The sequence below is a fragment of the Pseudophryne corroboree genome, unplaced genomic scaffold (genome assembly GCF_028390025.1).
Source record: "Pseudophryne corroboree isolate aPseCor3 unplaced genomic scaffold, aPseCor3.hap2 scaffold_1622, whole genome shotgun sequence".
In the NCBI taxonomy this organism is placed as follows: domain Eukaryota; kingdom Metazoa; phylum Chordata; class Amphibia; order Anura; family Myobatrachidae; genus Pseudophryne; species Pseudophryne corroboree.
In genome coordinates, this window is record NW_026968257.1 from 51,743 (window position 1) to 65,584 (window position 13,842).

The window sequence follows — 13,842 nt, forward strand, 5'->3', positions numbered from 1 at the left end:
GAGATATTGGCAAGGAAAAGCTGTCTTGTACCTTTGCATTTTTCTCCCAAACGAAGGTCACTAGAAAGAAAATTTTAAAGCCTCCTGTTAGGCCATCATCTACACGACATAGCCCTGAATTTTCCAATGCTTAGCTCTTTGCAAAATAGAGATATTGGCAAGGAAAAGCTGTCTTGTACCTTTGCATTTTTCTCCCAAACGAAGGACACTAGAAAGAAAATTTTAAAGCCTCCTGTTAGGCCATCATCTACACGACATAGCCCTGAATTTTCCAATGCGCAGCTCTTTGCAAAAGAGAGATATTGGCAAGGAAAAGCTGTCTTGTACCTTTGCATTTTTCTCCCAAACGAAGGACACTAGAAAGAAAATTTTAAAGCCTCCTGTTAGGCCATCATCTACACGACATAGCCCTGAATTTTCCAATGCGTAGCTCTTTGCAAAAGAGAGATATTGGCAAGGAAAAGCTGTCTTGTACCTTTGCATTTTTCTCCCAAACGAAGGACACTAGAAAGAAAATTTTAAAGCCATCATCTACACGACATAGCCCTGAATTTTCCAATGCGTAGCTCTTTGCAAAAGAGAGATATTGGTTTCTCCCAAACGAAGGACACTAGAAAGAAAATTTTAAAGCCTCCTGTTAGGCCATCATCTACACGACATAGCCCTGAATTTTCCAATCCGTAGCTCTTTGCAAAAGAGAGATATTGGCAAGGAAAAGCTGTCTTGTACCTTTGCATTTTTCTCCCAAACGAAGGACACTAGAAAGAAAATTTTAAAGCCTCCTGTTAGGCCATCATCTACACGACATAGCCCTGAATTTTCAAATGCGCAGCTCTTTGCAAAAGAGAGATATTGGCAAGGAAAAGCTGTCTTGTACCATTGCATTTTTCTCCCAAACGAAGGACACTAGAATGAAAATTTTAAAGCCTCCTGTTAGTGCTTCATCTAAACGTAATAGCCCTGAATTTTCCTATGCCTATCTCTTTGCAAAAGAGAGATATGGGCAAGGAAATGCTGTATTGTACCTTTGCATTTTTCTCCCAAACGAAAGACACTAGAATGAAAATTTTAAAGCCTACTGTTAGTGCTTCATCTACACGTTATAGCCCTGCATTTTCCAATGCCTATCTCTTTGCAAAAGAGAGATATCGGCAAGGAAAAGCTTCATTGTACTTTTGCATTTTTCTCCCAAACGAAAGACACTAGAATGAAAATTTTAAAGCCTCCTGTTAGTGCTTCATCTACACGTTATAGCCCTGAATTTTCCAATGCCTAGCTCTTTGCAAAAGAGAGATATTGGCAAGGAAAAGCTGTATTGTACCTTTGCATTTTTCTCCCAAACGAAAGACACTAGAATGAAAATTTTAAAGCCTCCTGTTAGTGCTTCATCTACACGTTATAGCCCTGAATTTTCCAATGCCTATCTCTTTGCAAAAGAGAGATATCGGCAAGGAAAAACTGTATTGTACCTTTGCATTTTTCTCCCAAACGAAAGACACTAGAATGAAAATTTTAAAGCCTCCTGTTAGTGCTTCAACTACACGTTATAGCCCTGAATTTTCCAATGCCTATCTCTTTGCAAAAGAGAGATATCGGCAAGGAAAAGCTGTGTTGTACCTTTGCATTTTTCTCCCAAACGAAGGACACTAGAATGAAAATTTAAAAGCCTCCTGTTTAGTGCTTCATCTACACGGTATAGCCCTGAATTTTCCAATGCCTAGCTCTTTGCAAAAGAGAGATATTGGCAAGGAAAAGCTGTATTGTACCTTTGCATTTTTCTCCCAAACGAAGGACACTAGAATGAAAATTTTAAAGCCTCCTGTTAGTGCTTCATCTACACGTTATAGCCCTGAATTTTCCAATGCCTATCTCTTTGCAAAAGAGAGATATCGGCAAGGAAAAACTGTATTGTACCTTTGCATTTTTCTCCCAAACGAAAGACACTAGAATGAAAATTTTAAAGCCTCCTGTTAGTGCTTCATCTACACGTTATAGCCCTGAATTTTCCAATGCCTATCTCTTTGCAAAAGAGAGATATCGGCAACGAAATGCTGTATTGTACCTTTGCATTTTTCTCCCAAACGAAAGACACTAGAATGAAAATTTTAAAGCCTCCTGTTAGTGCTTCATCTACACGTTATAGCCCTGCATTTTCCAATGCCTATCTCTTTGCAAAAGAGAGATATCGGCAAGGAAAAGCTGCATTGTACTTTTGCATTTTTCTCCCAAACGAAAGACACTAGAATGAAAATTTTAAAGCCTCCTTTTAGTGTTTCATCTACACGTAATAGCCCTGAATTTTCCAATGCCTATCTCTTTGCAAAAGAGAGATATCGGCAAGGAAAAGCTGTATTGTACCTTTGCATTTTTCTCCCAAACGAAGGACACTAGAATGAAAATTTAAAAGCCTCCTGTTTAGTGCTTCATCTACACGGTATAGCCCTGAATTTTCCAATGCCTAGCTCTTTGCAAAAGAGAGATATTGGCAAGGAAAAGCTGTATTGTACCTTTGCATTTTTCTCCCAAACGAAGGTCACTAGAAAGAAAATTTTAAAGCCTCCTGTTAGGCCATCATCTACACGACATAGCCCTGAATTTTCCAATGAGTAGCTCTTTGCAAAATAGAGATATTGGCAAGGAAAAGCTGTCTTGTACCTTTGCATTTTTCTCCCAAACGAAGGACACTAGAAAGAAAATTTTAAAGCCTCCTGTTAGGCCATCATCTACACGACATAGCCCTGAATTTTCCAATGCGCAGCTCTTTGCAAAAGAGAGATATTGGCAAGGAAAAGCTGTCTTGTACCTTTGCATTTTTCTCCCAAACGAAGGACACTAGAAAGAAAATTTTAAAGCCTCCTGTTAGGCCATCGTCTACACGACATAGCCCTGAATTTTCCAATGCGCAGCTCTTTGCAAAAGAGAGATATTGGCAAGGAAAAGCTGTCTTGTACCTTTGCATTTTTCTCCCAAACGAAGGACACTAGAAAGAAAATTTTAAAGCCTCCTGTTAGGCCATCATCTACACGACATAGCCCTGAATTTTCCAATGCGCAGCTCTTTGCAAAAGAGAGATATTGGCAAGGAAAAGCTGTCTTGTACCATTGCATTTTTCTCCCAAACGAAGGACACTAGAAAGAACATTTTAAAGCCTCCTGTTAGGCCATCATCTACACGACATAGCCCTGAATTTTCCAATGCGCAGCTCTTTGCAAAAGAGAGATATTGGCAAGGAAAAGCTGTCTTGTACCTTTGCATTCTTCTCCCAAACGAAGGTCACTAGAAAGAAAATTTTAAAGCCTCCTGTTAGGCCATCATCTACACGACATAGCCCTGAATTTTCCAATGCTTAGCTCTTTGCAAAATAGAGATATTGGCAAGGAAAAGCTGTCTTGTACCTTTGCATTTTTCTCCCAAACGAAGGACACTAGAAAGAAAATTTTAAAGCCTCCTGTTAGGCCATCATCTACACGACATAGCCCTGAATTTTCCAATGCGCAGCTCTTTGCAAAAGAGAGATATTGGCAAGGAAAAGCTGTCTTGTACCTTTGCATTTTTCTCCCAAACGAAGGACACTAGAAAGAAAATTTTAAAGCCTCCTGTTAGGCCATCATCTACACGACATAGCCCTGAATTTTCCAATGCGTAGCTCTTTGCAAAAGAGAGATATTGGCAAGGAAAAGCTGTCTTGTACCTTTGCATTTTTCTCCCAAACGAAGGACACTAGAAAGAAAATTTTAAAGCCATCATCTACACGACATAGCCCTGAATTTTCCAATGCGTAGCTCTTTGCAAAAGAGAGATATTGGTTTCTCCCAAACGAAGGACACTAGAAAGAAAATTTTAAAGCCTCCTGTTAGGCCATCATCTACACGACATAGCCCTGAATTTTCCAATCCGTAGCTCTTTGCAAAAGAGAGATATTGGCAAGGAAAAGCTGTCTTGTACCTTTGCATTTTTCTCCCAAACGAAGGACACTAGAAAGAAAATTTTAAAGCCTCCTGTTAGGCCATCATCTACACGACATAGCCCTGAATTTTCAAATGCGCAGCTCTTTGCAAAAGAGAGATATTGGCAAGGAAAAGCTGTCTTGTACCATTGCATTTTTCTCCCAAACGAAGGACACTAGAATGAAAATTTTAAAGCCTCCTGTTAGTGCTTCATCTAAACGTAATAGCCCTGAATTTTCCTATGCCTATCTCTTTGCAAAAGAGAGATATCGGCAAGGAAATGCTGTATTGTACCTTTGCATTTTTCTCCCAAACGAAAGACACTAGAATGAAAATTTTAAAGCCTACTGTTAGTGCTTCATCTACACGTTATAGCCCTGCATTTTCCAATGCCTATCTCTTTGCAAAAGAGAGATATCGGCAAGGAAAAGCTTCATTGTACTTTTGCATTTTTCTCCCAAACGAAAGACACTAGAATGAAAAATTTAAAGCCTCCTGTTAGTGCTTCATCTACACGTTATAGCCCTGAATTTTCCAATGCCTAGCTCTTTGCAAAAGAGAGATATTGGCAAGGAAAAGCTGTATTGTACCTTTGCATTTTTCTCCCAAACTAAAGACACTAGAATTAAAATTTTAAAGCCTACTGTTAGTGCTTCATCTACACGTTATAGCCCTGAATTTTCCAATGCCTATCTCTTTGCAAAAGAGAGATATCGGCAACGAAATGCTGTATTGTACCTTTGCATTTTTCTCCCAAACGAAAGACACTAGAATGAAAATTTTAAAGCCTCCTGTTAGTGCTTCATCTACCCGTTATAGCCCTGCATTTTCCAATGCCTATCTCTTTGCAAAAGAGAGATATCGGCAAGGAAAAGCTGCATTGTACTTTTGCATTTTTCTCCCAAACGAAAGACACTAGAATGAAAATTTTAAAGCCTCCTTTTAGTGCTTCATCTACACGTAATAGCCCTGAATTTTCCAATGCCTATCTCTTTGCAAAAGAGAGATATCGGCAAGGAAAAGCTGTATTGTACCTTTGCATTTTTCTCCCAAACGAAGGACACTAGAATGAAAATTTAAAAGCCTCCTGTTTAGTGCTTCATCTACACGGTATAGCCCTGAATTTTCCAATGCCTAGCTCTTTGCAAAAGAGAGATATTGGCAAGGAAAAGCTGTATTGTACCTTTGCATTTTTCTCCCAAACGAAGGACACTAGAATGAAAATTTTAAAGCCTCCTGTTAGTGCTTCATCTACACGTTATAGCCCTGAATTTTCCAATGCCTATCTCTTTGCAAAAGAGAGATATCGGCAAGGAAAAACTGTATTGTACCTTTGCATTTTTCTCCCAAACGAAAGACACTAGAATGAAAATTTTAAAGCCTCCTGTTAGTGCTTCAACTACACGTTATAGCCCTGAATTTTCCAATGCCTATCTCTTTGCAAAAGAGAGATATCGGCAAGGAAAAGCTGTGTTGTACCTTTGCATTTTTCTCCCAAACGAAGGACACTAGAATGAAAATTTAAAAGCCTCCTGTTTAGTGCTTCATCTACACGGTATAGCCCTGAATTTTCCAATGCCTAGCTCTTTGCAAAAGAGAGATATTGGCAAGGAAAAGCTGTATTGTACCTTTGCATTTTTCTCCCAAACGAAGGACACTAGAATGAAAATTTTAAAGCCTCCTGTTAGTGCTTCATCTACACGTTATAGCCCTGAATTTTCCAATGCCTATCTCTTTGCAAAAGAGAGATATCGGCAAGGAAAAACTGTATTGTACCTTTGCATTTTTCTCCCAAACGAAAGACACTAGAATGAAAATTTTAAAGCCTCCTGTTAGTGCTTCATCTACACGTTATAGCCCTGAATTTTCCAATGCCTATCTCTTTGCAAAAGAGAGATATCGGCAACGAAATGCTGTATTGTACCTTTGCATTTTTCTCCCAAACGAAAGACACTAGAATGAAAATTTTAAAGCCTCCTGTTAGTGCTTCATCTACACGTTATAGCCCTGCATTTTCCAATGCCTATCTCTTTGCAAAAGAGAGATATCGGCAAGGAAAAGCTGCATTGTACTTTTGCATTTTTCTCCCAAACGAAAGACACTAGAATGAAAATTTTAAAGCCTCCTTTTAGTGTTTCATCTACACGTAATAGCCCTGAATTTTCCAATGCCTATCTCTTTGCAAAAGAGAGATATCGGCAAGGAAAAGCTGTATTGTACCTTTGCATTTTTCTCCCAAACGAAGGACACTAGAATGAAAATTTAAAAGCCTCCTGTTTAGTGCTTCATCTACACGGTATAGCCCTGAATTTTCCAATGCCTAGCTCTTTGCAAAAGAGAGATATTGGCAAGGAAAAGCTGTATTGTACCTTTGCATTTTTCTCCCAAACGAAGGTCACTAGAAAGAAAATTTTAAAGCCTCCTGTTAGGCCATCATCTACACGACATAGCCCTGAATTTTCCAATGAGTAGCTCTTTGCAAAATAGAGATATTGGCAAGGAAAAGCTGTCTTGTACCTTTGCATTTTTCTCCCAAACGAAGGACACTAGAAAGAAAATTTTAAAGCCTCCTGTTAGGCCATCATCTACACGACATAGCCCTGAATTTTCCAATGCGCAGCTCTTTGCAAAAGAGAGATATTGGCAAGGAAAAGCTGTCTTGTACCTTTGCATTTTTCTCCCAAACGAAGGACACTAGAAAGAAAATTTTAAAGCCTCCTGTTAGGCCATCGTCTACACGACATAGCCCTGAATTTTCCAATGCGCAGCTCTTTGCAAAAGAGAGATATTGGCAAGGAAAAGCTGTCTTGTACCTTTGCATTTTTCTCCCAAACGAAGGACACTAGAAAGAAAATTTTAAAGCCTCCTGTTAGGCCATCATCTACACGACATAGCCCTGAATTTTCCAATGCGCAGCTCTTTGCAAAAGAGAGATATTGGCAAGGAAAAGCTGTCTTGTACCATTGCATTTTTCTCCCAAACGAAGGACACTAGAAAGAACATTTTAAAGCCTCCTGTTAGGCCATCATCTACACGACATAGCCCTGAATTTTCCAATGCGCAGCTCTTTGCAAAAGAGAGATATTGGCAAGGAAAAGCTGTCTTGTACCTTTGCATTCTTCTCCCAAACGAAGGTCACTAGAAAGAAAATTTTAAAGCCTCCTGTTAGGCCATCATCTACACGACATAGCCCTGAATTTTCCAATGCTTAGCTCTTTGCAAAATAGAGATATTGGCAAGGAAAAGCTGTCTTGTACCTTTGCATTTTTCTCCCAAACGAAGGACACTAGAAAGAAAATTTTAAAGCCTCCTGTTAGGCCATCATCTACACGACATAGCCCTGAATTTTCCAATGCGCAGCTCTTTGCAAAAGAGAGATATTGGCAAGGAAAAGCTGTCTTGTACCTTTGCATTTTTCTCCCAAACGAAGGACACTAGAAAGAAAATTTTAAAGCCTCCTGTTAGGCCATCATCTACACGACATAGCCCTGAATTTTCCAATGCGTAGCTCTTTGCAAAAGAGAGATATTGGCAAGGAAAAGCTGTCTTGTACCTTTGCATTTTTCTCCCAAACGAAGGACACTAGAAAGAAAATGTTAAAGCCATCATCTACACGACATAGCCCTGAATTTTCCAATGCGTAGCTCTTTGCAAAAGAGAGATATTGGTTTCTCCCAAACGAAGGACACTAGAAAGAAAATTTTAAAGCCTCCTGTTAGGCCATCATCTACACGACATAGCCCTGAATTTTCCAATCCGTAGCTCTTTGCAAAAGAGAGATATTGGCAAGGAAAAGCTGTCTTGTACCTTTGCATTTTTCTCCCAAACGAAGGACACTAGAAAGAAAATTTTAAAGCCTCCTGTTAGGCCATCATCTACACGACATAGCCCTGAATTTTCAAATGCGCAGCTCTTTGCAAAAGAGAGATATTGGCAAGGAAAAGCTGTCTTGTACCATTGCATTTTTCTCCCAAACGAAGGACACTAGAATGAAAATTTTAAAGCCTCCTGTTAGTGCTTCATCTAAACGTAATAGCCCTGAATTTTCCTATGCCTATCTCTTTGCAAAAGAGAGATATCGGCAAGGAAATGCTGTATTGTACCTTTGCATTTTTCTCCCAAACGAAAGACACTAGAATGAAAATTTTAAAGCCTACTGTTAGTGCTTCATCTACACGTTATAGCCCTGCATTTTCCAATGCCTATCTCTTTGCAAAAGAGAGATATCGGCAAGGAAAAGCTTCATTGTACTTTTGCATTTTTCTCCCAAACGAAAGACACTAGAATGAAAAATTTAAAGCCTCCTGTTAGTGCTTCATCTACACGTTATAGCCCTGAATTTTCCAATGCCTAGCTCTTTGCAAAAGAGAGATATTGGCAAGGAAAAGCTGTATTGTACCTTTGCATTTTTCTCCCAAACTAAAGACACTAGAATTAAAATTTTAAAGCCTACTGTTAGTGCTTCATCTACACGTTATAGCCCTGAATTTTCCAATGCCTATCTCTTTGCAAAAGAGAGATATCGGCAACGAAATGCTGTATTGTACCTTTGCATTTTTCTCCCAAACGAAAGACACTAGAATGAAAATTTTAAAGCCTCCTGTTAGTGCTTCATCTACCCGTTATAGCCCTGCATTTTCCAATGCCTATCTCTTTGCAAAAGAGAGATATCGGCAAGGAAAAGCTGCATTGTACTTTTGCATTTTTCTCCCAAACGAAAGACACTAGAATGAAAATTTTAAAGCCTCCTTTTAGTGCTTCATCTACACGTAATAGCCCTGAATTTTCCAATGCCTATCTCTTTGCAAAAGAGAGATATCGGCAAGGAAAAGCTGTATTGTACCTTTGCATTTTTCTCCCAAACGAAGGACACTAGAATGAAAATTTAAAAGCCTCCTGTTTAGTGCTTCATCTACACGGTATAGCCCTGAATTTTCCAATGCCTAGCTCTTTGCAAAAGAGAGATATTGGCAAGGAAAAGCTGTATTGTACCTTTGCATTTTTCTCCCAAACGAAGGACACTAGAATGAAAATTTTAAAGCCTCCTGTTAGTGCTTCATCTACACGTTATAGCCCTGAATTTTCCAATGCCTATCTCTTTGCAAAAGAGAGATATCGGCAAGGAAAAACTGTATTGTACCTTTGCATTTTTCTCCCAAACGAAAGACACTAGAATGAAAATTTTAAAGCCTCCTGTTAGTGCTTCATCTACACGTTATAGCCCTGAATTTTCCAATGCCTATCTCTTTGCAAAAGAGAGATATCGGCAACGAAATGCTGTATTGTACCTTTGCATTTTTCTCCCAAACGAAAGACACTAGAATGAAAATTTTAAAGCCTCCTGTTAGTGCTTCATCTACACGTTATAGCCCTGCATTTTCCAATGCCTATCTCTTTGCAAAAGAGAGATATCGGCAACGAAATGCTGTATTGTACCTTTGCATTTTTCTCCCAAACGAAAGACACTAGAATGAAAATTTTAAAGCCTCCTGTTAGTGCTTCATCTACACGTTATAGCCCTGCATTTTCCAATGCCTATCTCTTTGCAAAAGAGAGATATCGGCAAGGAAAAGCTGCATTGTACTTTTGCATTTTTCTCCCAAACGAAAGACACTAGAATGAAAATTTTAAAGCCTCCTTTTAGTGTTTCATCTACACGTAATAGCCCTGAATTTTCCAATGCCTATCTCTTTGCAAAAGAGAGATATCGGCAAGGAAAAGCTGTATTGTACCTTTGCATTTTTCTCCCAAACGAAGGACACTAGAATGAAAATTTAAAAGCCTCCTGTTTAGTGCTTCATCTACACGGTATAGCCCTGAATTTTCCAATGCCTAGCTCTTTGCAAAAGAGAGATATTGGCAAGGAAAAGCTGTATTGTACCTTTGCATTTTTCTCCCAAACGAAGGTCACTAGAAAGAAAATTTTAAAGCCTCCTGTTAGGCCATCATCTACACGACATAGCCCTGAATTTTCCAATGAGTAGCTCTTTGCAAAATAGAGATATTGGCAAGGAAAAGCTGTCTTGTACCTTTGCATTTTTCTCCCAAACGAAGGACACTAGAAAGAAAATTTTAAAGCCTCCTGTTAGGCCATCATCTACACGACATAGCCCTGAATTTTCCAATGCGCAGCTCTTTGCAAAAGAGAGATATTGGCAAGGAAAAGCTGTCTTGTACCTTTGCATTTTTCTCCCAAACGAAGGACACTAGAAAGAAAATTTTAAAGCCTCCTGTTAGGCCATCGTCTACACGACATAGCCCTGAATTTTCCAATGCGCAGCTCTTTGCAAAAGAGAGATATTGGCAAGGAAAAGCTGTCTTGTACCATTGCATTTTTCTCCCAAACGAAGGACACTAGAAAGAAAATTTTAAAGCCTCCTGTTAGGCCATCATCTACACGACATAGCCCTGAATTTTCAAATGCGCAGCATTTTGCAAAAGAGAGATATTGGCAAGGAAAAGCTGTCTTGTACCATTGCATTTTTCTCCCAAACGAAGGACACTAGAATGAAAATTTTAAAGCCTCCTGTTAGTGCTTCATCTACACGTTATAGCCCTGAATTTTCCAATGCCTATCTCTTTGCAAAAGAGAGATATCGGCAAGGAAATGCTGTATTGTACCTTTGCATTTTTCTCCCAAACGAAAGACACTAGAATGAAAATTTTAAATCCTCCTGTTAGTGCTTCATCTACACGTTATAGCCCTGCATTTTCCAATGCCTATCTCTTTGCAAAAGAGAGATATCGGCAAGGAAAAGCTGCATTGTACTTTTGCATTTTTCTCCCAAATGAAAGACACTAGAATGAAAATTTTAAAGCCTCCTTTTAGTGCTTCATCTACACGTAATAGCCCTGAATTTTCCTATGCCTATCTCTTTGCAAAAGAGAGATATCGGCAAGGAAATGCTGTATTGTACCTTTGCATTTTTCTCCCAAACGAAAGACACTAGAATGAAAATTTTAAAGCCTACTGTTAGTGCTTCATCTACACGTTATAGCCCTACATTTTCCAATGCCTATCTCTTTGCAAAAGAGAGATATCGGCAAGGAAAAGCTTCATTGTACTTTTGCATTTTTCTCCCAAACGAAAGACACTAGAATGAAAATTTTAAAGCCTCCTGTTAGTGCTTCATCTACACGTTATAGCCCTGAATTTTCCAATGCCTAGCTCTTTGCAAAAGAGAGATATTGGCAAGGAAAAGCTGTATTGTACCTTTGCATTTTTCTCCCAAACGAAAGACACTAGAATGAAAATTTTAAAGCCTCCTGTTAGTGCTTCATCTACACGTTATAGCCCTGAATTTTCCAATGCCTATCTCTTTGCAAAAGAGAGATATCGGCAAGGAAAAACTGTATTGTACCTTTGCATTTTTCTCCCAAACGAAAGACACTAGAATGAAAATTTTAAAGCCTCCTGTTAGTGCTTCAACTACACGTTATAGCCCTGAATTTTCCAATGCCTATCTCTTTGCAAAAGAGAGATATCGGCAAGGAAAAGCTGTATTGTACCTTTGCATTTTTCTCCCAAACGAAGGACACTAGAATGAAAATTTAAAAGCCTCCTGTTTAGTGCTTCATCTACACGGTATAGCCCTGAATTTTCCAATGCCTAGCTCTTTGCAAAAGAGAGATATCGGCAAGGAAAAGCTGTATTGTACCTTTGCATTTTTCTCCCAAACTAAAGACACTAGAATGAAAATTTTAAAGCCTACTGTTAGTGCTTCATCTACACGTTATAGCCCTGAATTTTCCAATGCCTATCTCTTTGCAAAAGAGAGATATCGGCAACGAAATGCTGTATTGTACCTTTGCATTTTTCTCCCAAACGAAAGACACTAGAATGAAAATTTTAAAGCCTCCTGTTAGTGCTTCATCTACACGTTATAGCCCTGAATTTTCCAATGCCTAGCTCTTTGCAAAAGAGAGATATCGGCAAGGAAAAGCTGTATTGTACCTTTGCATTTTTCTCCCAAACGAAAGACACTAGAATGAAAATTTTAAAGCCTCCTGTTAGTGCTTCATCTACACGTTATAGCCCTGAATTTTCCAATGCCTAGCTCTTTGCAAAAGAGAGATATCGGCAAGGAAAAGCTGTATTGTACCTTTGCATTTTTCTCCCACACTAAAGACACTAGAATGAAAATTTTAAAGCCTACTGTTTGTGCTTCATCTACACGTTATAGCCCTGAATTTTCCAATGCCTAGCTCTTTGCAAAAGAGAGATATCGGCAAGGAAAAGCTGTATTGTACCTTTGCATTTTTCTCCCAAACGAAAGACACTAGAATGAAAATTTTAAAGCCTCCTGTTAGTGCTTCATCTACACGTTATAGCCCTGAATTTTCCAATGCCTATCTCTTTGCAAAAGAGAGATATCGGCAAGGAAAAGCTTTATTGTACCTTTGCATTTTTCTCCCAAACGAAGGACACTAGAATGAAAATTTTAAAGCCTCCTATTAGTGCTTCATCTACACGTTATAGCCCTGAATTTTCCAATGCCTATCTCTTTGCAAAAGAGAGATATCGGCAAGGAAAAGCTGTATTTTACCTTTGCATTTTTCTCCCAAACGAAGGACACTAGAATGAAAATTTTAAAGCCTCCTGTTAGTGCTTCATCTACACGTTATAGCCCAGAATTTTCCAATGCCTATCTCTTTGCAAAAGAGAGATATCGGCAAGGAAAAGCTGTCTTGTACCTTTGCATTTTTCTCCCAAACGAAGGACACTAGAAAGAAAATTTTAAAGCCTCCTGTTAGGCCATCATCTACACGACATAGCCCTGAATTTTCCAATGCGCAGCTCTTTGCAAAAGAGAGATATTGGCAAGGAAAAGCTGTCTTGTACCATTGCATTTTTCTCCCAAACGAAGGACACTAGAAAGAAAATTTTAAAGCCTCCTGTTAGGCCATCATCTACACGACATAGCCCTGAATTTTCCAAAGCGTAGCTCTTTGCAAAAGAGAGATATTGGCAAGGAAAAGCTGTCTTGTACCTTTGCATTTTTCTCCCAAACGAAGGACACTAGAAAGAAAATTTTAAAGCCTCCTGTTAGGCCATCATCTACACGACATAGCCCTGAATTTTCCAATCCGTAGCTCTTTGCAAAAGAGAGATATTGGCAAGGAAAAGCTGTATTGTACCTTTGCATTTTTCTCCCAAACGAAAGACACTAGAATGAAAATTTTAAAGCCTCCTGTTAGTGCTTCATCTACACGTTATAGCCCTGAATTTTCCAATGCCTATCTCTTTGCAAAAGAGAGATATTGGCAAGGAAAAGCTGTATTGTACCTTTGCATTTTTCTCCCAAACGAAGGACACTAGAATGAAAATTTTTAAGCCTCCTGTTAGTGCTTCATCTACACGTTATAGCCCTGAATTTTCCAATGCCTATCTCTTTGCAAAAGAGAGATATCGGCAAGGAAAAGCTGTATTGTACCTTTGCATTTTTCTCCCAAACGAAAGACACTAGAATGAAAATTTTAAAGCCTCCTGTTAGTGCTTCATCTACACGTTATAGCCCTGAATTTTCCAATGCCTATCTCTTTGCAAAAGAGAGATATCGGCAAGGAAAAGCTGTATTGTACCTTTGCATTTTTCTCCCAAACTAAAGACACTAGAATGAAAATTTTAAAGCCTACTGTTAGTGCTTCATCTACACGTTATAGCCCTGCATTTTCCAATGCCTATCTCTTTGCAAAAGAGAGATATCGGCAAGGAAAAGCTGCATTGTACTTTTGCATTTTTCTCCCAAACGAAAGACACTAGAATGAAAATTTTAAAGCCTCCTGTTAGTGCTTCATCTACACGTTATAGCCCTGAATTTTCCAATGCCTAGCTCTTTGCAAAAGAGAGATATTGGCAAGGAAAAGCTGTATTGTACCTTTGCATTTTTCTCCC